At 34.8% G+C, this 22,632-nt stretch overlaps 1 protein-coding gene and 1 pseudogene across 2 annotated transcripts in view; one reads left to right on the top strand and one right to left on the bottom strand.

Annotated features, from left to right (window-relative positions):
* PCDH11X (protocadherin 11 X-linked) overlaps window positions 1–22,632 on the bottom strand; it is an 807,063-nt gene that overhangs the window by 650,457 nt on the left and 133,974 nt on the right. The gene's annotated exons all lie outside the window — the stretch shown is intronic.
* On the top strand, window positions 9,909–11,329 carry LOC116536865 (annotated as a pseudogene). Its single transcript, XR_004262835.1, has one exon. The product of XR_004262835.1 is annotated as a KATNB1-like protein 1 pseudogene (transcript).

The following is a 22,632-nucleotide window of genomic DNA, read 5'->3' as shown; positions in this document are numbered from 1 at the left end:
TGCTAATGTTTGGGGTATGAATGATTCTTCACCCAGATAGTGAGCACAGTACTCAATTGGTAGTTTTTCAGCTCTCCTTCCTTCCCCCTCCCCATTCTAGTAGTCTCTAGTGTCTACTGTTCCCGTTTTTATGTCCATGTGCACTTAATGCTTAGCTCCCACTTATAAGTTGGATCATGTGGTATTTGGTTTTCTATTCTGGCATTAATTCACTTAGGATAATGGGAGGCTGTATTAGAGTTCTCTAAAGGGGCAGAACTCATAGGATATATGTATATATGAAGGGTAGTTTATTAGGAGACATGACTCACACAATCACAAGGTGAAGTCTCATGATAGGTCATCTGCAAACTGAGGAGCAAGAAAGCCAGTCCGAGTCCCAAAACCTCAAAAGTAGGGAAGCCGACAGCACAGCCTTCCGTCTGTGGCCCAAGGCCTGGGAGCCTCTAGCAAATCACTGGTGTAAGTCTAAGAGTCCAAAAGCTAAAGATCTTGGAGTCTGATATTCAAGGGCAGAAAGCATTCAGCATGTGAGAAAGATAAAGGTTGGAAGACTCAGCAAGTCAAGTCCCTTCACCTTCTTCTGCCTGCTTTATTCTAGCTGCACTGGCAGTAGATTAGATGGTGCCTACCCAGATTGAGGGTGGGTTTGCCTTTTCCAGTCCAATGACCCAAATATTAATCTGCTTTGGCAACACCATCACAGGCACACCCAGAAACAATACTTTGCATCCTTCAATCAAGTTGGCACTCAATATTAACCATCGCATGTCCACCCCTTGTCAACTTGAACCCATACACATGTCTTGAAATCATACATAATCTTCAAATATAAACAATAATAAGGTCATAACTATGCCTAACATACAGCTATTCTTCATACAACCAGAAGTGCACTAATTATTCTTTGTAGCACAGTATGTATGTATGTATTTTTTACATTGACATCCACAAAATATGCATTTGTTTTTTATTTTTATTAATTCAAGAACCTGTATCTTTTGATTTAGAATCTCCAGAAGCTGTTATTTTGTAGAGTCCATGTGAAATGGCAGGTCATCCGAATTAGCCTTAAAAGTTAGCAAGAGATATCTTATATCAATTGCGTTTGCTAAGGGTTATATGCTGCAAAAGTGACTTATCCTCTGAAAGACATTTATAATAGAGACCTAAGATTCTGTCCTTGAAATCAGGGGTCCTCAACTTTTGTAGCATCAGGGACTAGTGTCATGGAAGACTATATTTTCCAAGGACAGGGGTAGTTTCAGGGATGAAACTGTTCCAAGTCAGATCATCAGGCATTAGATTATAAGGAGCGCACAACCTAGATCCCTCGCATGCGCAGTTCACAATAGGGTTTATACTCCTAATGAGAATCAAATGCCATCACTGATCTGATAGCAGGCGGAGCTCCGGCAGTAATGCAAGCCATGGGGAGTTGTTGTAAATACAAATGAAGCTTCACTCGTTTTCCCTCCCCCCCCCCCCCCCACCCCGCCGGCTCTGTGGCTCAGTTCTTAACAGGCCACAGACCTGTACCAGTCCATGGCCCAGGAGTTAGGAACCCCTGATCTAAAGCATCTTAAACACAGCTACTATATAGTCTTAAAGTCTAGAGCTAGACAGACTGTGTTTAAATCCCAGCTTTACCACATACTAACTGTGTCATCTTCAACAGGTCATTTAACCACTTTAGGCTTCAGTTTCCTAATCTGAAGAAACAGAATTTAAAATATTACCTAAGTGAGATATTACCTAAGGATGGTGTCTGGCACAAAGTTAAGTGATATATACAGGTTCGCTATTATCACTGAGTTATCGTTTTAGGACTATCCATCTAAAATGTCTAATTTAATAAAAACATATTGCCAACATTAACAGTAACAGATCTTGTCTCATTTCATAACTACTAACAATATTATGAAACAAACACTGGTTTAAAAATTATACATTTTATACATGCATATGTAATGCCAAATACTAACTGAAATAAAGGTCATTCCTATATGATAGAAAACACTGAGTCATAAAATGGCTGAGTTATTATGTATTGCCATCTTGACAGTGAGAGAGAATCTACGGTCACTTTGCAAGATAGTTTGGCAGTTTTTCACAAAACTAAACATGCTATTAACCATAAGGCTCAGCAATCACATTTCTTAGTATTTACCCAAAGGAGCTGAAAACTTAGTTTACACACACCCAGCAAGCAGATATTTATAGCAGCTTTATTCAGAAATGCCAAAATTTGAAAGTAACCAAGATTTACTTCAGTAGGTGAATAAATGCTGGTAGATTCAGAAACGATTATTCACTGCTGAAAAAAAAAAAAGAGCTATCAAGCCACGAAAAGACATGGAGGAGCCTTAAATCTATATTACTAGTGCAATAAGTTAATTGGAATCGGCTACATACTGTATGATTCCAACTATATGACATTCTGAAAAAGGAAAAACTATGAAGACAGAAAATATCAACAGTTGCCAGGGGTTGCGGAAAAGGGGAAAGGGGGATGAACAAGCAGAGAATGGAGGATTTTTATGGTAGTGAAACTACTCTATAGATACTATAATTGTGGATACTTGTTATTATAAATGTTTTCCAAACCCATAGAATGTACAAAACTGAACCCAAATGTAAACTATGGACTTTGGGTGATATTGACGTGTCAATGTAAATTCATCAATTATAACCAATCTATCACTCTGGTGGGGATATTGACAATGAGGGAGGTTATGCATGTGTAGGGTAGAGAATGTACGAGAAATCTCTGTAACTTCTCATTTTTGCTGTGAACCTAAAATTTCTCTAAAATCTAAAGTCTATTTTAAAAAATGAAGAGGGGTCAAATATTTCTGAGTCCCCTGGGAGGAAAGTTGTAAATGGGAAATTCACTCACAGATCAACCATCACTAGAAGCTTTGTGTAAATGGTATTATTGCTTTTTGAATAATACTTTGACTCCAGAAATCCACATAGTGAAAAGCATTTGTAGACCTAGAGTTTTTCAAGTGTGTGCTTTCTGTAAGTACTCAGATTATGAAATTATAGACTAATTAGTATAACTGGCAATATGGATCTCAACTGAGGTTTCTAAAATTATAAGTCTGCTAATGAGCAGGTAAAAGAGAATACATGATTCCAAGATTTCTTAAGATTTAGAATTTTTCAAATTATGAACATACTAACATAACAGTAAAATTATATTTAGTGAGAGAAAAAAATAGAGGGATCTTTTTCTAAACAAATATATTTTCCTCACTTTTAATGTTCACACACAGTGTAAATAATTAATGCAGTGCTGTATAAAATGTCTCAATTGTCAAGAAAACATTATGAGGCAAATTATAACACCAATAAAGACAAAATTCTTGATTTTGGTGAGGGAGGGAGAGGTGGGGTAGAATGAGATTTCTATGCTTTACTGTTACTCCTAGAAACTGAGAAGGTAATTCAGGATCATTTTATATATCTGCCTTCCTTTCAAAATTGAAAGCAGTATACTGACTGAACAAAATTCCTTTTTAAAGCTTCATTGCTTTGTGTTTTCAATTGTTTACTGAATGCAAAATGCATGTTTGAATTATTTAGTATAGAAGGGGCTTATAGATGGCTCTAGAGAAAATGCCTTTGGTACAATATAGTGTGGCCCTATTTTATCCACCATTGCACAGAACATCTATAAATGGTCCCAGTGCTTGCATAGTGCTATAGGGCTCATTCCCATTATCTCTGAGCTGTGGTTACTTCAAATGTTCTGTTAATCGTCCTCTGCTCTAACATGCTCCGGAGAAAAATCTAACTGTTCCCACAAAGTCAAAGAGAAGTCCCACTAATGAAATTAAGCAAAGGGAATAAATGTGTTTTTGTCAATGTAGGCCCCTTAAGTGAAATTTTGCAAGGTGATGCACATGGATTATTCAGTAGAAAAGCTTTTAATTAGTGTTACTTCACACTTATGCTGTAAAGGGCAAAAATAATCAAAACGGTCCATCAAGTTTGTTGAATGTGTAACCTAGCAAGTTTTCAACAAGCTGAGTTCCCATCAGTTATTTACTTGAAAAATATCTGAAAGTTAATTTATGAAAAGTTACAAGGAATGGGTAATCAACTGCTTCTAGAGGAAACATACTTTGTTCCTTTAACCCATAAAAGTAATTTTTATCAAAAAAGTAATTTTTATTAAACCTAACCTTCATTCCTTTTATTTTTCTTTCTTTTTTATCCAGATAGTTTTTATTACTACTGAAATACCTAAGAATGTAACAAAGAGATATGAAAACAGACAAGTAACAGAAGAAAGACAATTTCATTAAAGAATATACTTGAACAATTTTCTAATGGTTATTTCTTTCTCTTCCTGGTAAGGTACTCTTTTTTGCAATACCTCACTCTTTGTGTCCTAGTTGTGAAGTGAAAAGTGCATTGAAAACAGCAATTTCCAAAAGCTTTGGTGAGGATGTTAAGACAGAGAAAAAATAGGCAAATATTCTGACTCTACCTCAATACTGATTTCAAATCAGCCTGATGTGTTAATGTAATTACTTTATTGGACAGTTGTCTACCCCTTTTAAACTTGAATCAACCTGCATCATTTTCACGGAAGTACCCAAAACATTGTTGATTCAAATATTGTCTCTAGAAACCAACGTGATCCTTTTTTGAGACTTAAAATTTAACTTATAGGCTGTGTGTGACACCAGGTCAGAGCCATTAGCTGAACATCAATTGACCTTGACAGTTCTGACATTTTAAACAGGCAATTGGTAGTGATTCCCTCACCTGAGAAGAGCTCATTACTTCTAGAGCTATCTCTTATAGAAACAAACAGCTCATTATTTATAGAGCTATCTTTTCTAGAAAATACTTGATTCTGACCTGAGTAGTTTTCATCTGCACCTGAGCAGTGGAGAATTACAGATCCCTACTGAACTGAACAGTAATTTGTTCCTTTGTATTCCTTAAGTTTATAGTTTTCATTTTTTCCATACCCTGCAAGGTTTGTATCTCCTCCTGTGGGTGACATCTTATCTAGACTGTCTCAGTGAAAAGTACTGATGGTAGATGCATTTCTCTCTTAAGTCTACATCATCCTAAACGCTATTCTGTGGAGTACAATTCTTCATGATATTTGAGAAGAGGGAGAGAGAGAGAGCTAGAACACCAGTGGTTGTTTTAGTAGGCATTTATCATGTGCCCATAATAAATTTTAAAATACCCTGCACACGCAAACCCATAAAACTCAGTTTGATTTACCAGGAGGTTTAATAAAATAAAAATTTCCTGAAATAATTTATAACTTTCTTTTATTAAAAGTGAAAATTCCACCATTAGTGCAAAATGTGGGGAAAAAAACAAACAATTTATTGCAGTAAATATCCTCATGGCAATGTTCCTGAAACAGATTTTAGATTAAGTACAATGTCTCTCAATCAACAACATCTTACTTTACACCTAGCTTATTGTTATCTATCATTATCTAGATATGCTTCTCCTCATATCTCCCAATGTTTAGGTGCAAAATAAACATATTCTTCCTAGAAGTTTAGCACATAAACACTGCGTTGGAAAAATTCTACTGTATATAAACGTTTGAAACAAAATTTCAATTAATAAAATGTGGCATTCTGCTTGTAATATTACTCAGTACATGCACAGCACTTTTATACTTGATCTCCTCAAGATGAAAACAACACAGAGAGAAATTACAGCACAAATAAACATACCTTTCTTCCCAAAAAGGAAATTTAGCCTAGCAGATTAAAAGTCTTAACCAAATTCACAATGCTATTAGTGGCAGAGTCAGAATCAAAATCAATCTTAACAGGCTCTAAATTCAATGTTCTTTTTTGTATACAACCCTCCAAATTAAGAGGAAGCATGGTCTCATGCACACTCAGATTTTAAGCAACTGTAATCACTAGAAGAATAATAACTGTGACACATCCTTTAACTCTTCACTGCAACCCCTCAGGCGCGTGCGCGCACGCACACACACACACACACACACACACACACACACACACACTCCCCCCCCCCACTCACACATACACCATTAAGAGAAGACTAAAGATTGACTATTTATTAAGTAGTAATTTCTTTGGAAACCCCAATGAACTGACTAAAATGTGGTAACAATATATCATAATTAAAGCAATGGAGTAGCATCACACACAGGAGACAGTTGGTGGGGGGTAGGGGATAGGCAATGGGGGGTGGGGAGGGAGGGGAAGGTGGGGAGGGAGAACATGGGGAGAAATGCCAGATATAGTATGCACCTAAAGTATGATAATAAATTTAAAGAGAAAAAGAGGCATCTTAGGAACAAGAAAAAAAAAGCAATGGAGTAAAATGTGACAAGTAAATAGTGAAAAAACAAAAAAAGTAAGCAGAAAAGTGACCTCTGGTTAACAACTATGAATGCATCAACAAGTTCAGCTTCAAATATATCTAAGAATTAATTAATCAAAAATCTCAAGGCACATTATCTCTGCCAGACATCTAGTTCCCAATATCAATGGTAGCTCTCCTTATTGGAAGGCTAGGTCTCTGGGGCAAGGTTCTATGCTCAGTAATATTCAAAGGATATCTCCTTTTCCCCAGAAGTTTAGGAACAATATTTTATTTGATTCTTTGTTTTCTCTTCTTTGCCAATACAACAAAGAATAATGACAACAATATAACAGTAATAGTCAGCTAGTGAGGCAAACTATAATTTTGAATTCAATAATCTACTAACAAAAAGGAATTGATAGGTTTTTAACTCACTAGAATTATCTCAGTAAGGAACTCAGTTCTCCATGTGGTTTACATGACGAACTGACAAAAAGTTTGTATGTATGTTTGTTGATGAAAATATATAAACGTCAAGAATTGTAGGAAAAAAGTATATATATTTTTAGAGAAAGAGTCTTGCTCTGTTGCCCAGGCTGGAGTGTAGTTGTCTGATCATATCTCACTGCAGCCTCTAACTCTTGGGCTCAAACAATCCTTCTGCCTCAGCCTAGTGCATTTTATAGACAGAATCATCTTTCATTAATTGTATGCTACTTTCTTATACTAATATAATTTTAATTGAATGTTTTTATAGAATTACAATATAATATATATATTAAAATGTATGCACTTTATAAAAGAGAGATTCTCATCTTTAATTTATATGATTTATCTCCATTGTGTAAAGTACTAAGATTTTATGATTATAGAATATTATAAAATAAATGTTTTCCCTCAAATTGTTATTTCATCATAGAGCTAAAAATTACCTGTTGTAATCCTAAGATCAAGTTCTAAAATCAGGAACTCCTATAGGAAAAATTCTAATAAATAATTTTGTCTCTAGGTCGAACATACTCTATAGATTGCCACTATCGCAGCTAGATTGTACGTTATAGAAGGTATAGTGATTTTGAGAAACAAGTTGGAAATTTCATATTGTAGCTAGATCATGGAGGATTTTCACTACAAGACAAAAAAGGAACTTCTTCAATAAATGATGGGAAGTTTGGAGAAGAGCATGACATTATTAGAACATGACTATATGAAGGTGATTCTGACACCAATTGCTCAAATCTGCTGAAGAGCAGATAGCTTGGAGCCAGTGAAAACATTGAAGAAGTCATTTTAATAGGTACAGTGAAAGACAATGCGGTTGTATGTTTTACTTCAATGCAATAAAATAAAATAAGCAAAAATAAGAAAACTGGTGCCTGAATTACGATGGCAGCACTGGTAATGAAAATAGGTGAGCTACTTTGGAGTTAGAGTCAAGAGCTTGGGACGTTAATGGGTATGAGGATGACGAGGAATGTTGCTACAACAGTTATTACTATATTTTAGCATTAATACAGTGATATCAGGCTCCCATTTAACCTACAGTGAAATTTCTATAAACGAAGTACTATTAAATAAACAAACACATAAATAAGCAGATCTTAACAAAAGTGAAACAATTAGGTGTCCCAAATTAACTTGCTTCATACAAATGAATGTATCTTGGTTTTATGTATGACTTGTGCTTTTAGATATTTACCTGTAAGTAATTCACATAATTTTTAAGATGTTAAAAACTGTAAGATCACTTCATACAGTTAATTAAATGATGCTTTTTAATTCTTTGTTAATCTCAGAAATGTATTTACTAGAAAGCAACTAGAAAGACAGAACAAGTTGCAGAAAACTAAGATTAAAAGAAATATCATTGGCCTGATTGTACAATCTTTATTACTTTACGGGAATCCATCGTGTCAACTATTAGTGGTAAAGAAACTCTCATTAGGAAAACACAAAATCTCTTTAGTGAACATGAGCAATAGATGGCCTGCTGTTTGAATACAGATAATTATTTACATAATATAACTTGCTTACATTATCATTAGAGAGAAGGAATATTTTAATATGTTTAATACTTCATCAGTTGAACACAAATTTGTTAATACCTGTAAACACATTGGGATACGTAAATTTGAATTATTTATCTTTAAGTATGTTTATTTTTACGATTTAATTAAAATGATAATTTGTTTTTTGATCTTAATTTTTCCATATTTCAATTGAATTTGCAGTTTTTACAAATGTGTTGTATCAACACCTTTTAGCTTTATTTTATAAAATTCTAACATACGGCATAGCTTTAGTGCTTTATTCATAACAATTGTGATCTCTGAATATCCTTGCCCTCTCCTTTGCTACCAAAATTAGCTAGATGCGTTTTTAAAATAATTAGCTTCATTAACTGGATGTTAAAAGCTACAAAAACATTTTAAAAGTTGCTGTGCATAAGAGAAAAAATTCCACTAAACTAATGAATCTCACGACTTATAATTGCTTATCGAGCTGACAACTTATCCAGGGGGACAATAATTTATGCTTTTTTGTATTCCAAGCACCCAGCACAGTGCCTGGCATCCTCAATACATACCTTAGTTCTTTTTGAATGACCCATAACTCAAGTAATCAGCCAAAAAATGTCCACTATTCTTTCTGTGGGTTAGCTTTATCTCTAGAAAATTACCAAACAACCAATGAAGATATGAAAACTGTAAAGTGCCACAATCATCTTTGGGATATTTTCAGAAAGTTGACTTGAATCATTGACAATTTCTAAATAATTTGATTGGAAGATTTAAAAGTCCAGTTACATTGCTAAGTGAAATCATTTCAAAAACCTCTCGCACTTTCCAAATCATTTTGTATATTAATTACTTATGGTTTAAGATTGTTCACATAACTGGAACAGATATTACTACCTAAAAATTCACTCTTCATGAATCACTCTGTGCTAAGTATAGCCACTTCCTTAAAACTACTGCTTTATTAAATTTAATTTCATTATTTTAATAGTGCTTTCTGTTTCTATTTTCTTGGTCAGAAAGAAAAAAGCTTGATCACTTTACACAGTTTATCTGAGCTTTTCACAGTTTGTCCAACTATTCTATTTATGTAAGCAGCCAACTGTTTTGGAGATTTCTTAACCTCCTTCATGTTCTTATTAGTGAAATTACAAATCTTTTTTCTAGGAAGATCAATGAAATGATCCTCATTCTTATTACGAAAGTTCCTCAATCTCTACAAAAAAAAATTAAAAAACAATTAGCTAGGCCTTATGACGTGCACCTATGGTTCCAGCTACTTGGGAGGCTGAGGCAGGAGGATCCCTTGAGCTCAGGAGTTCAAGGTATCAGTGAGCTATGATCATGCTATTGCACTCCAGCCTGGATGACAGAGAGAGAGAGAGAGCCCCTGTCTAAAAGAGAGAGAGACCAAGAAAAAATGCTTGGTCAAAAAGCATTATACAGAATCCCTGCGGGCCCTTCACGCGGCTGCGTTTGAATGGCCCTGAGTGGGACTCGGTCCAAGCCAAGGGACACTCTGGGCTGCCAGGGGGATTGTCGGTGACAGGGCTGGGCTGAGGTGCTGTGGTACCATGAGGCGCGGGTGCTTAAGAGATTACAGCATCGGAAACACACAATGTTAAAAAACGGAACTTTTGTAATAAGAATGAGGATCATTTCATTGATCTTCCTAGAAAAAAGATTTGTAATTTCACTAATAAGAACATGAAGGAGGTTAAGAAATCTCCAAAACAGTTGGCTGCTTACATAAATAGAATAGTTGGACAAACTGTGAAAAGCTCAGATAAACTGTGTAAAGTGATCTATGGCAGAAAGTTCCCTGGAAGTGGGGGCTGTGACATGGCAAATAAAGAGAATGAACTGGCTTGCACAGGCCACCTGCCTGAAAAATTACACCATGATAGTCAAACATACTTACTTAACTCCAGTGATTCTGGTTCTTCACAGACAGAAAGCCTATCATTAAAACACAGTAGGTTTTTTCCTGAGGTTTCTCAATTTTTGTTCAGCAGGAATTTGAGATTGAATGTAGCTTTAACTTTCTGGAGAAAGAGAAGTATAAGTGGACTTGCAGATTATTTGTTGAGGATAGAAGATCTTGGCGTTGTAGTAGAGTGCCTTCCTGTGCGCACCAATAGTTTACAAGAAGAAAAACAATATATCTCACTTTGCTGCTGTGTAGACTTGCTGGCTCTAGTAAAGTCACTACTTACAATCGCATTTGAAGAATATGTCATAGTTGGTTTAAACTGGCTTCAAGCAGTCACTAAAAGGTGGTGGTCAGAACTATCATCCAAAACAGAAATTATAAATGATGGAAATACTCGGATTTTAAAACAACAATTAAATGGATTATGGGAACAGGAAAACTATCTTACTTTGGTTCCAGGTTATACTGGTAATATAGCTAAGGATGTAGATGCTTATTTATTCCAGTTACATTGAGAAATTTCATCTACTAATGAGCACTTGGTTTTTCAAAACATTCCTGAACTACATAATTAACAAAAATAAAAAAAAATCTGGTCTGAGAACTGTGAACTGTGGAAGAAATCAAAACTATTTTTTCTTTTAAAAAGCCACATAATGAAACCACGAATGAAACCCTAACAATCTTCTTCACATTGAAGTGGAAAAATATCCAAAAGGAGCAGCTTCAACTTCACAGAGGTGAAAACGCACTATGAAAATTGTTCACCTTTGCTGCATTTGGGAGTTATATGGTTATTTGGTAACATTAAGAACTACTGGATTTTAATGCAGTCCTGCATAAGAATATAATTTATACTATGTGAAAAAATAAGAGAGGACTTATTACTAGGAACCACCAAGACCAATCATCATTAACTTTGTTAAGGTTATATTTTATTCTAAGAAAAAAAAACAAAACTTAAATGTGTGCAGCTGTTTTCTTATGATGAAAAGACTGAAAGTTTAAAACATGGAAAAATCAATATTAATTTTTTTTGTTCACACTGAAAAAAGTATTATAAGTATAGTGGTTAAATTCATAAAACTGTGTAAAAGTTCTTCATGATAATAATACTGATAATAATTTAACTTTATTTAGAATAATGACCCCCAGTTCCATGTTAAAATTAAATAATAATAATAATAGCAATAATTTCTTTTAACTTGTTATCTATCATAATTAAATATAAAACACTAAATGAAAATGACAGGAAAACTTAGAAAAAATACTGAAAATAAATATATCAATGGGAAAAAATGACAGTAATAGCGTATGTTTTAAACAGAAATGTTGTATAGTATTAGAATTTCAAAAATTAAAATACATTTAAAAATCCATGATAAATCTGCTCATTTAATACAATTTTATCAATTTTGATTAAAGAGTGTTACCAGGGAAACTCATATTTTACAGGTAATTAAGTATCCCAAACCATATTGCAAAACACATGATTCTATGCTCTGCCTAGGTATTTCTACAAAAATATACCAATTATACTCATGTTTTTCTAATAAAAACTACATGTTCACAGATATCACGACGTTTAGCATCCCACTCACAAAACATTAATTATCCAACCTACTATGCGATATGCTGTAGATATAGAAACATCTACAGCATATAATTGTAGATATATTTTGTCTAAACATCTACAGATTTAGACAAAATCATGGGACCACAGATGAATGTGACTAACACCATGCTTAATGCAAATGGAATGCTTCTCCTGTCCTGTTTCTCTTTTTGTAAATAATTATTTCACAGACTTAGTTTATTTGTGAAATGGCAGCCTTATCTTTTTGGTAGGGCTGAAATTTCTGTTCATTAGTAGTGTACTCCTCTGACCTCTTCCAGAGTTATCTGAAGAACTAAATCTCTCCTTAACATAGAGAACACAGAATGGTATATTTTATTTTTTGTTTCTTCACTTGAGACAGAAATAAAAGGGAAGGCCCCCAAAAATTATTGGTACATGTAATGGATTATCCAGCGTCCACTTTACTTCCAGAGACAAGATTGATTAAAATGAGAATATTGAGAACTAAGTAGATCATTTTTATCCAATCCCTTTGTGATAGAAGTCTAAAATCCTCCTCAAAACCCCTAAGACACCCATTCTAGTCTCCGGGATTATGACGATGATGAGATGCCTGTGATTGTGTTACACTGAGTGGCAAAAGGAATTTTGCACATGAAATTAAGTCACTTACCAGTCGACTTCACATTCATCAAAAAGAAAATCTTCTAGGTAGGCCTACCCTATTTACACGAGCCCTTTAAAAACAGTATTTCTTTTCTAGCTGGTAGAGAATAGGATATCAGAGACACTGGAAATATGAGAAGAATTCATGCAGAAGGTTTCTCCGTTGTTGAGATGGGGTGGGAGGTTCATGAATCAAGGACATAAAGTCGTCTCTAGAACTTAAGAGAATGGCCTCTTGCTGATGACCAGTAAGAAAATTGGGACCTTGGTTGGGTGTGATGGCTCATGCTGGTAATCCCAGCACTTTGGGAAGCTGAGGTGGGTGGATCACTTGAGGTCAGGGGTTCAAGGCCAGGCTGGCCAACATGGTGAAACGCCATCTCTACTAAAAATACAAAAATTAGCTAGGCGAGGTGGCACCAGATTCTAATCCCAGCTACTTGGGAGGCTGAGGGAGGAGGATCACTTGAACCCTGGAGGTGGAGGTTGCAGCGAGCTGAGATCGTGATGCTACACTCCAGCCTGAGCAAGACAGCAAGATTCCATCAAAAAGAAAGAAAGAAGGAAAGGAAGGAAGGAAGGAAGGAAGGAAGGAAGGAAAAGAAAGAAGAGGAAGGAAAAGAAAGGAAGAGAAAGAAAGAAGAAAAAAGAAAGAAAGAAAGAAAAGAAAGAAAGAAGGAAATGACAGAGAAAAAATAAAAAGAAAATGAGGACCTCAGGAACTAAATTTTACCTATAATCTGAATGAAATTGGAAGCATATTCTCTATAGACTCCAGATAAGAGCCAGCATGGCCAATATATTGAGTTTAGCCTGTGAGACCCTAAATAATGAACCCAGCCAAGCCTACCTGGACTTCTGATCTACAGAACTGTGAGATAACAAATGAGTGGTTTCAGGCTTCTAAGTTAGTGGCAATTTATTACACAATTTCCAAAACTAATACAACATTCATTTTTTTTAAGTAAAGAAACTGAGACCCAGGGAGGTCCACAAATAGAAAATGATGTGTCTCTCTTCAATAATCACATCCCAACTGGTACACAAGCATTATGTTCTTCTATTGGCAACTGTCTATGAATCCCACAAGGCAAAGATAATTAGTATTTTAAATAACCAAATATACATAACTGGCAGGGAAATAATAAATGAATGACTGAGTTATCAAATGTACCAATGTGGAAATGATTGTTATGCAGACCCATATCTTAATTAATTGATACTACTTTCATTTTAGGCACGGAAGTAATAAACTGATGGGACTTCCCATATTAATAGGTCCAGAGTCTTCGGGTGCTCATAACAACTTTACTTCATATACATTCAATTAATTATGTAAAAACAACTTCTAGAGATAAGCTTAATTATTCTGACTTAGCTAGTTTCATTATGGGACATTGAATGAACATGCAAAAGTTCCTAGGTGTTTGCAAATTTCAGAAATAAATATAAAATCAACTATCTTTGTATAGACCTAAATAAGCTTTAAAAATACATCATGTGAAATTAACGGAGTTTCTGAAATCCTATTAAGGAAGAGAGAAACTGCTTATGTGACTGTGGAACCTGTCATTTGCTAGAGTTAGAAAGTGTTTGTTCTCAACAGCTTGTCAGGCATTAAAAAAATATCAAATTACAGGTAGTATGATGGTTAATATTAGGTGTCAGCTTGATTGAATTGAGGGACACCTACATGGTTGGTAAAGCATTGTTTTTGGTTGTGTCTATAAGGGTGTTTCTAGAGGAGACTGACATTTAAGTCAGTGGACTGGGAGAGGAAGACGTAGCCTCAATGTGGGTAGGCACCATTCAATTGGCTGCCAGCATGGCTAGAAGAAAGAAGGCAGAAGAGGGATAAACTTGCTTGATGAGTCTTCTACCTTTCTTCTTCCCATGCTGGATGCTTGCTTCTGTTCCTCCTGCCCTTAGACATCAGACTACAGGTTCTTTGGCCTTTGGGCTCTGAGACTTGCAGCAACAGCTTACCAGTGGCTCTAGGACATAAAAGCTTCCCTGCTGGCTTCCCTGGAGGCGAATTCCAGACTGTGTTACTACTGGCTTCTCTCTTCCCCAGCTTGCAGATGGCCTATCGTGAGACTTCACCTTGTAAGCGTGTGAGCCAATTCTCCCTAATAAATTCTCTTTTATATATACATATATTCTATTTGTTCCGCCCCTTTGGAGAACCCTGACTAACAAAGCTATATTAGGATCCTGCAGCTAAAAAACAACATAGAAAAAATCTAAATATTCAGGATGTGCCCAGATACCAGATTCTTTGTTATCAAGTGTGTGTGTGTGTGTGTGTGTGTGTGTGTGTGTGTGTGTGTGTATACTTTATGTATGCTTACTGGCATTATCTACAGCAAAATAAGGATGAATTAAGTGATATCAATTGTAGAGGCAGTTTAGTGTCTTGAAAAAAATCACTGAAGCAAGTAACAGACAGTAGATTTGACTAGTCTCTCCTTAACCCAATTTCTGAGTTGGCTTGTTTTTACCTTGGTTGGTAATGCTCCTTCCAATTTATGGATATATTTTAGAGATGGGGCTAATAAGTTGTATTTGCTTATATATGATATTTTTCTTTTCAACTATAAGTCCTACTCCTCCTCTGTAATTTCGTTTCTAATGATTATAATGTTATAATGATGATCAAAATTAAAAGAAGAATGAACATGTGATTTTTAATCAGTAGAGCTTGAGTTTTATCCATTTTGCTTTTGATTCTGTAGTCTTCTGGCACAAATTGTTTGCATTTATTCAAATTGTTGATGCCCTCAGTTCATCTTTAAGATATTGAATTTTCATGTTCATGGACCATTACACAGAGGGATTTGATTTTTGTAGCTAAGTCATTATTTCTGAGAGAAGGTTTTCTACTTTTCTGTACATCCGTATTTTAGTGTTTGCTACACATCAATATGGTGGTATACTTTGCTCCATGTGTAATGACTGCATTAAAAGGAATACTGATCTATAGTCTTCATTTTGTTAGGTCAAGCATGAGTATTTTCTCAGAGAAGATTAAAATTATTATTATTATTATTTTTTTCTTTGAGATGGAGTTTGGCTCTTGTTACCCAGGCTGGAGTGTAATGGCGCGATCTCGGCTCACTGCAGCCCCCGCCTCCTGGGTTCAAGCAATTCTCCTGCCTCAGCCTCCCGAGTAGCTAGGACTACAGGTGTGGCCACCATGCCCAGCTAATTTTTGTATTTATAGTAGAGATGGGGTTTCACCTTGTTGACCAGGGTGGTCTCGATCTGCTGACCTCGGAATCCACCCGCCTCGGCCTTCCAAGGTGCTGGGATTATAGGCTTGAGCCACTGTGCCCGGTCTAAAATTATTTTTTGAGTGAATTAATAAAAATAATTAATTTTCTACAGGCCTGCTTCAATATATGCAGGCCAAGAGCACAGTGAGATAGGAAGCTTCTCTATCATGGCATTTGAATGATCTTGAAAGTGAATGACTCTTAATTTTTGTACCTCAACTTTGTCTCAGATCTATAAGGTACATTGACTGATTTTTACATTATTTAATTTTGTGTCATTTTTTTTTTGGTAAAGATGCTATGCTGAATAACAATTGCAGATGTACAAAATGGACATGTTTGCATTTTTACTGTTTGTACAAAAAAGAACAAAAATGTGATACAACACACAAAATGTATTTGAAGAGACCAGTGCATATGCTCACCAAGATGTTTCTTTACAATGATGAGACAAATCATACAACATATTATACAATGGATACATAAAAAATAAAAAGCTATCAATTAAATAATACCATCAGAGAAAATCTTCCCTGAAAAGAAGGCAGGAGGGCAGAAAAGAAAGAGGACCACGAAATAACCAGATAACTAACAACAAAATGGCAGGAGTAAGTCTTTACTTATTAATAATATCGTTGAATGAAAATGGACTAAATTCTCCAATCAAAAGACATAGAGTGGACGAATGGATTTAAAAAAAAAAGACACCATGATCTGTTGCCTACGAGAAACAATTTCACCTCTAAAGACATACATAAACTGAATATAAAGTGATGTAAAAAAGATATTCTACATCAATGGAAAACAAAAAAGAGAAGAAATAGCTATGTTTATATCAGACAAAATAGATTTCCAGTCATAAATTATAAGAGACAAAGAAGGTCACACTATATGATGACATAGGGCCCAAAAAAGCAAGAGGACATAACAATTGTCATTATATATGCACCTAATGTTGCAACACCCAGATATATAAAGCAAATATTACAAGAGCTAAAGAGAGACATAGGCTTAAAAACAGTAATACCTGGAGAGTGCAACAATCCACTATAAGCATTGGACAGACTCCCAGACAGAAAATCAACAAAGAAACAGCAAACTTAATCTATACTAGAGACCAAATAGGTTTAATAAATATTTATAGAGCATTTCATCCAAAGGCTGCAGGATACACATTCTTTTCCTCAACAGATGGATTATTCTCAAGGACAGACCATATGTTAGGTCACAAAAGAAGTCTTAAAACAGTCTAAAAATTGAAATAATATCAAGCATCGTCTCTGACTACAATGGAATAAACTAAAAAATCAATAACAAGAGTAATTTTGAAAACTGTACATATATATGGAAATTAAACAATATGTTCTTGAATAGCCAGTGGGTCAATGAAGAAATTAAAGAAATGGGAAGATTCCTTGAAACAAATGATAATGGAAACACAACAAACCAAATTCTATGGGCTACAGCAAAAGCAGTACTCAGAGAGAAATTTAGAGCTATAACCGAGTATATCAAAAAAGAAGAAAAACAAAATAACCTAACAATGCATAATAAATAACCAGAAAAATCATGAAAAAACCAAACCCACCACTAGTGGAAGATAGTAAATAATAAAGATCGGAGCAGAGATAAATGAAATTGAAATGAAGAAAACAATAAAAAAGGTCAATGAAATGAAAAGCTTTTTTTTTTTTTTAAGATAAACAAAATTGGCAAAACTTAAGGCAGAATAAATAAGAAAAAAAGTGAGAAGATCCAAATAAATAAAATCAGAGACAAAAAGGGAGAGATGCAACTGATACCACAGAAATTCAAAGGATCATATTTGGCTACTATGAGCAAATATATATATATATATATGTCAATAAATTGGAAAATGTAGAAGAAATCAATAAATTCCTAGACACATACAACCAACTGAGATTGAACAATGAAGAAACCCAAAAAGCAAACAGATCAGTAGCAGGTAATGAGACTAAAGCCATAACAGAAAGCCTCTGAGCAAAGAAAAGCCCAGGACTCAATGGCTTCACTGCTGAATTCTACCAAACATTTAAAGAGGAATTAATAGCATTCCTTCCCAAACTATGTCAAAAAGCAGAGGAGAAGGGAATACTTCCATATTCATTCTATGAGGCCAGTATTAGCCTGATACGAAAACAAAACTAAGACATATAAAAAAAATTTAAAAAGCTGGGTGTAGTGGCCATGCCCATAATCCCAGCACTTTGGGAGGCTGAGCAGCCAGATTACTTGAGGTCAGGAGTTCAAGAACAGCCTGGCCAACATGGTGAAACCCCCTCACTACTAAAAATACAAAAATTAGCCTGGTCTGATGGTGCGCACCTGTAATATCAGTTACTAGGGAGCTTTGTTTTGTTCTTGTTTCTCTAGTTCCTTGAGGTGCAACCTTAGATTGTCTACTTGTGCTCTTTCAGACTTTTTGATGTAGGCATTTAATACTATGAACTTTCCTCTGAGCGCTGCTTTTTTTTTGTATCACAGAGGTTTTGTTAAATCATGTCACCATTATCACTCAGCTCAAGTAATTTTTAAATTTCCATCTTTATTTTATTGTTGACTCAAATACAATTCAAGAGCAGATTATTTAGTTTTCATGTATTTGTATAAATTTGAGGATTCCTTTAGGAGTTGATTTCCAGTTTTATTCCACTGTGTTCTGAGAGCATACTTGATATAAGTTTATCTCAAATGTATTAAGACTTGTTTTGTGACCTATTACATGGTCCATCTTGGAGGATATTCCATGTGCTAAAGAAAAAAAAAAGTATAATCTGCAGTTGTTGGGTAAATGTTCTGCAAATATCTGTTAAGTCCATTTGTTCTGTAGTTTAAGTTCATTGTTTCTTTTTTGACTTTCTGCCTTGATGACCTGTCTCATGCTGGCAGTGGAGTATCGAAGTCCTGCACTATTATTGTGTAGGCATCTGTCTCATTTCTTAGTCCTAGTAGCAATTGTATTATACATTTGAAAGTTTCACCGGGTGTGGTAGCTCATACCTGTAATCCTGGCACTTTGGGAGGCCGAGACAGGTGGATCACCTGAGGTCAGGAGTTCAAGGCCAGCCTGGCTAACATGGTGAAACCCCATCTCTACTAAAAAATACAAAAATTAGCCAGGTATGGTGGTGGGCACCTGTAATCCCAGCTACTCAGGAGGCTGAGGCAGGGAGAACTGCTTGAACCTGGGAGGCAGAAGTTGCAGTGAGCTGCAGTCAGGCCACTGCACTCCAGCCTGGGCAACACAATGAGACTCCATTTCAGAAAAAAAAAATACAAAGGGAAAAAAAAAGTTATTTTTGTTGTAATAATGTTTTCTTTTTCTATAAATATTTTAAAATAAAGAAGTCTTTTCTATTTTTACCTGTCAAAAGGAGAATGTAAGGTTCTTTATACTCCCTGATATTTTGAAAAAAAAGTAGATTGATATTTCTTATATTATGAAATGTAATTCCAGTCATATGAGGGTGGAAATAAGGATTGAGACAGGAGATTTCAAAAAGATTTCATCTCAATTTTGAAACTACCTAAGAAAAATGTGAGTTTGCTAGAGTAACTTATTTAAATGTCTATTGTATTTCTCTAGTATTAAATTACTAAATATATATCATTGCTTTGAGTAATTTTTCTTTTAAAATTAACTCACTTTTCACAGTAAGTCAACTAACTCATTGCCTACAAATAAGTAAATGCTTCATATTTTGTGTACATTATATTTTATTGAGGAAAGAATGGCATGTTCCAATTTTATGCTCTATTCTTAAACTATTTATGACTTACTAATAGGTACCTGGGATTACTGCCACACTCCACCATGCCCAGCTAATTTTTGTATTTTTAATAGAGATGGGATTTCACCATGTTGGCCAGTCTGGTCTCAAACTCCTGACCTCAGTTGATCCGCCTGCCTCTGACTCCCAAAATGCTGGGATTACAGGTGTAAGCCACCACTCCTGGCCTTGACTTTTTAATAATAGCCATTCTGACTGGTGTGAGTTGCTATCTCATTGTGGTTTTGATTTTTATTTTTTAAATGATCAGTGATGTTGAGATTTTTGTTGGCCACATGTAAGTCTTCTTTTGAGAAGTGTCTGTTCATATTCTTTGCCCACTTTTTTATGGTGTTGTTTGTTTTGTTCTTGGAAATCAGTTCCTTATAGAGGCTTATAGTTTTTTTTTTTTTTTTTTTTTTTTTTTTTTTAAGAGATGGGGTTTCACCATGTTGGCTAGGCTGGTCTCGAACTCCCGACCTTAGGTGATCTACCCGCCTTGGCCTCCCAAAGTGGGCTTATACTTACAGTTCTTTATAGAGGCTGGATATTAGATATTTATTGCATGCATTGTTTCAAATTTTCCTTCCATTCCGTAGGTTGCCTGTTTACTCAATTGTTTTGCTGTGCAGAAACAATTTAGTTCGGTTTGAACAATTAGTTTAGTTGGATCCCATTTGTCAATTTTTGCTTTCATTGCAATTGTTTTTCTGATTTTCAACATGAAATGTTTGCCCATGCCTATGTCCTGAATGGTATTGCCTAGGGTATCTTCCAATAGCAAAAACGTGGAATCAACATAAATACCTATCAATGATAGACCGGATAAAGGAAATGTGGTACATGTACACCATGGAACACTATGCAGTCCTAAAAAAGAACAAGATCATGTTCTTTGCAGGGACATGAATGGAGGCCATAATCCTTAGCAAACTAACACAGGAATAGAAAGACCAAATACTACATGTTCTCACTAATAAGAGGGAGCTAAATGATAAGAACACATGAACACATAAAGGTGAACAACACACAATGGGGCCTTTCAGAGGGCAGAGAGTGGGAGGAGGGAGAGGACCAGACAAAAACAACTAATGGCTACTAGACTTAATAACTGGGTGATGAAATAATCTGTACAACAATCCCTTATGACACAAGTTTACCTATGTAACAAACTTGGACTTGTACCCTGAACTTAAAGTTAAAAAAAGGAATTACATAACTGTGATTGTTTGAAAAACTGTTAAAGAAATTACTAAAATACATATGGCTGTCCTTGACATTGGCAATATATTAAAATTGATTTTTTAAAATATAAATTGAAAAGCATTGGTACTATTTAAGACCATGGAAATTTGAATATCTATATTTGTCTATTAAAATAAATTCATGTCAGTCTCTCTCTCTTTCTCTCTCTCTGTGTGTGTGTGTGTGTATGCATATATGTTTGTGTCTTGAGGTTGTGGTATGTATCATGTACATGCATGAGTATACCAATGGTTGCTCTTTGGGGAAGTAACAGAAATTTAGAATCCACTCAGTAAATAAAAAATAAATATCATATACACCTATCTCTATCTGAAGATCAACCATTTACAAAAACACTAAAATCACTGTGAAAACGGCTTATGTTTTAGAATTATAATAGTATAATAGTGTAAATAGTGTGGTAGTACTCATAATTTTTATACTTTTACTAGTCATGTCATTTTCTTTTAAAAATAGCATTACAAACTATAGATTGTCTATATGGCATTAATTTGGCAGAGGTACCTAAAATTTATTCCTTGGTCACAAACAGTGTGTTCATTAGCACATAATTAGCCAAAATATCTTGCTAGAAAAAATTACTTTTGGTTTTCCTCAAGTGATTTATCCTTCTTTGACAAAAGAGTAAAAGAATAAAAATTTGTTCCAATGTGGTTTTATGTTTGATATTTAAAAAGAAATTTCACAAACATTTTGTTTGTCACTACCTATGAATCGAACAAATGCCAAGATTCTTCAATAATTTAATGAGTTCATATGACCATAATTAATTAATTAATTAATTTTTCTGAGTGCTGAAAACCAAGCTGGTTACTAGGGATACAAAGCTAATAAAGCCTTTGTGTTTGCCTTTCAAATGCTCCGTCTAGTGAGTAGAAGGTTTTTAATGAGCAATATTTCAAGTATGTGGATAAGCACTCAATTAATGGATGCAGGTATGTTTATGTTCAGTGATTATCATCCTTGTTTGCTCAATATAAATTATCTGTCAGGCTGATTAAAAAAAAACCCACAAAGATAACTAGGCTTTAACTCAGACCTCTATTAGAATTTCTTAAGATACATTCTGACCTCCAAATGTAATTTTAATGTGCAGCCTGAGTTGTGAATTTCTGGTGTAGATGTTGATCAAATAAAAGGTCACTTTTATCAAAGTGGTTAACATATTGTGCCACTGATGATTCAGCTTGTTCGCATTATTCTGATAATGGGAGAAGGTGAAGTCTTCATTACTCTAAATGAAAACAAAATGGGAAAATGCTAAAAAATCCTCAGTGTATAATAGCTTATTAGATAGGTTGACTGCCCATATGCAGCATAGGAAACAATATTCAAGATGTTGAATTTTATTAACCTAAGGTTAAAAGTTACTTATACCTATCTGTAGTAAGTTGGTTTCATCTTCTACAGCAAATTGTAAGCTAAAAATGTCTTCTCTATGACAAGTTTGAATACATGGGTCAACTACATTAAAATCGTTTAGTCTTTATCTATGACCCCCAAATGTAAAGATCTTATATGTACATAGAAAACCATAAAGTCTGGTCTGTGATACTTCTACATGAGTTGTCTGAAGCAGTAATTTTGAAGTATATAAATGACAAATGACTAATTATATATATGAAGTCTAAGAACAAAGGAATTATAAACCTGTTTAACTTACATAGAAATTATGCAGGAAAAGTCAATATAAATTGGGCAGATTTCTTTTCTTCTGACTGGTACCCTGGTATAGTTAAACACTTAGAAAAAGGCACAATTTAGTCTATTT

The sequence above is a fragment of the Sapajus apella genome, unplaced genomic scaffold (assembly GCF_009761245.1).
Source record: "Sapajus apella isolate SASKATOON/1434 unplaced genomic scaffold, GSC_monkey_1.0 scaffold104, whole genome shotgun sequence".
In the NCBI taxonomy this organism is placed as follows: Eukaryota; Metazoa; Chordata; class Mammalia; order Primates; family Cebidae; genus Sapajus; species Sapajus apella.
The sequence above is the reverse complement of the archived record's forward strand: the minus strand, read 5'-3'. Positions and strand labels throughout refer to the sequence as shown.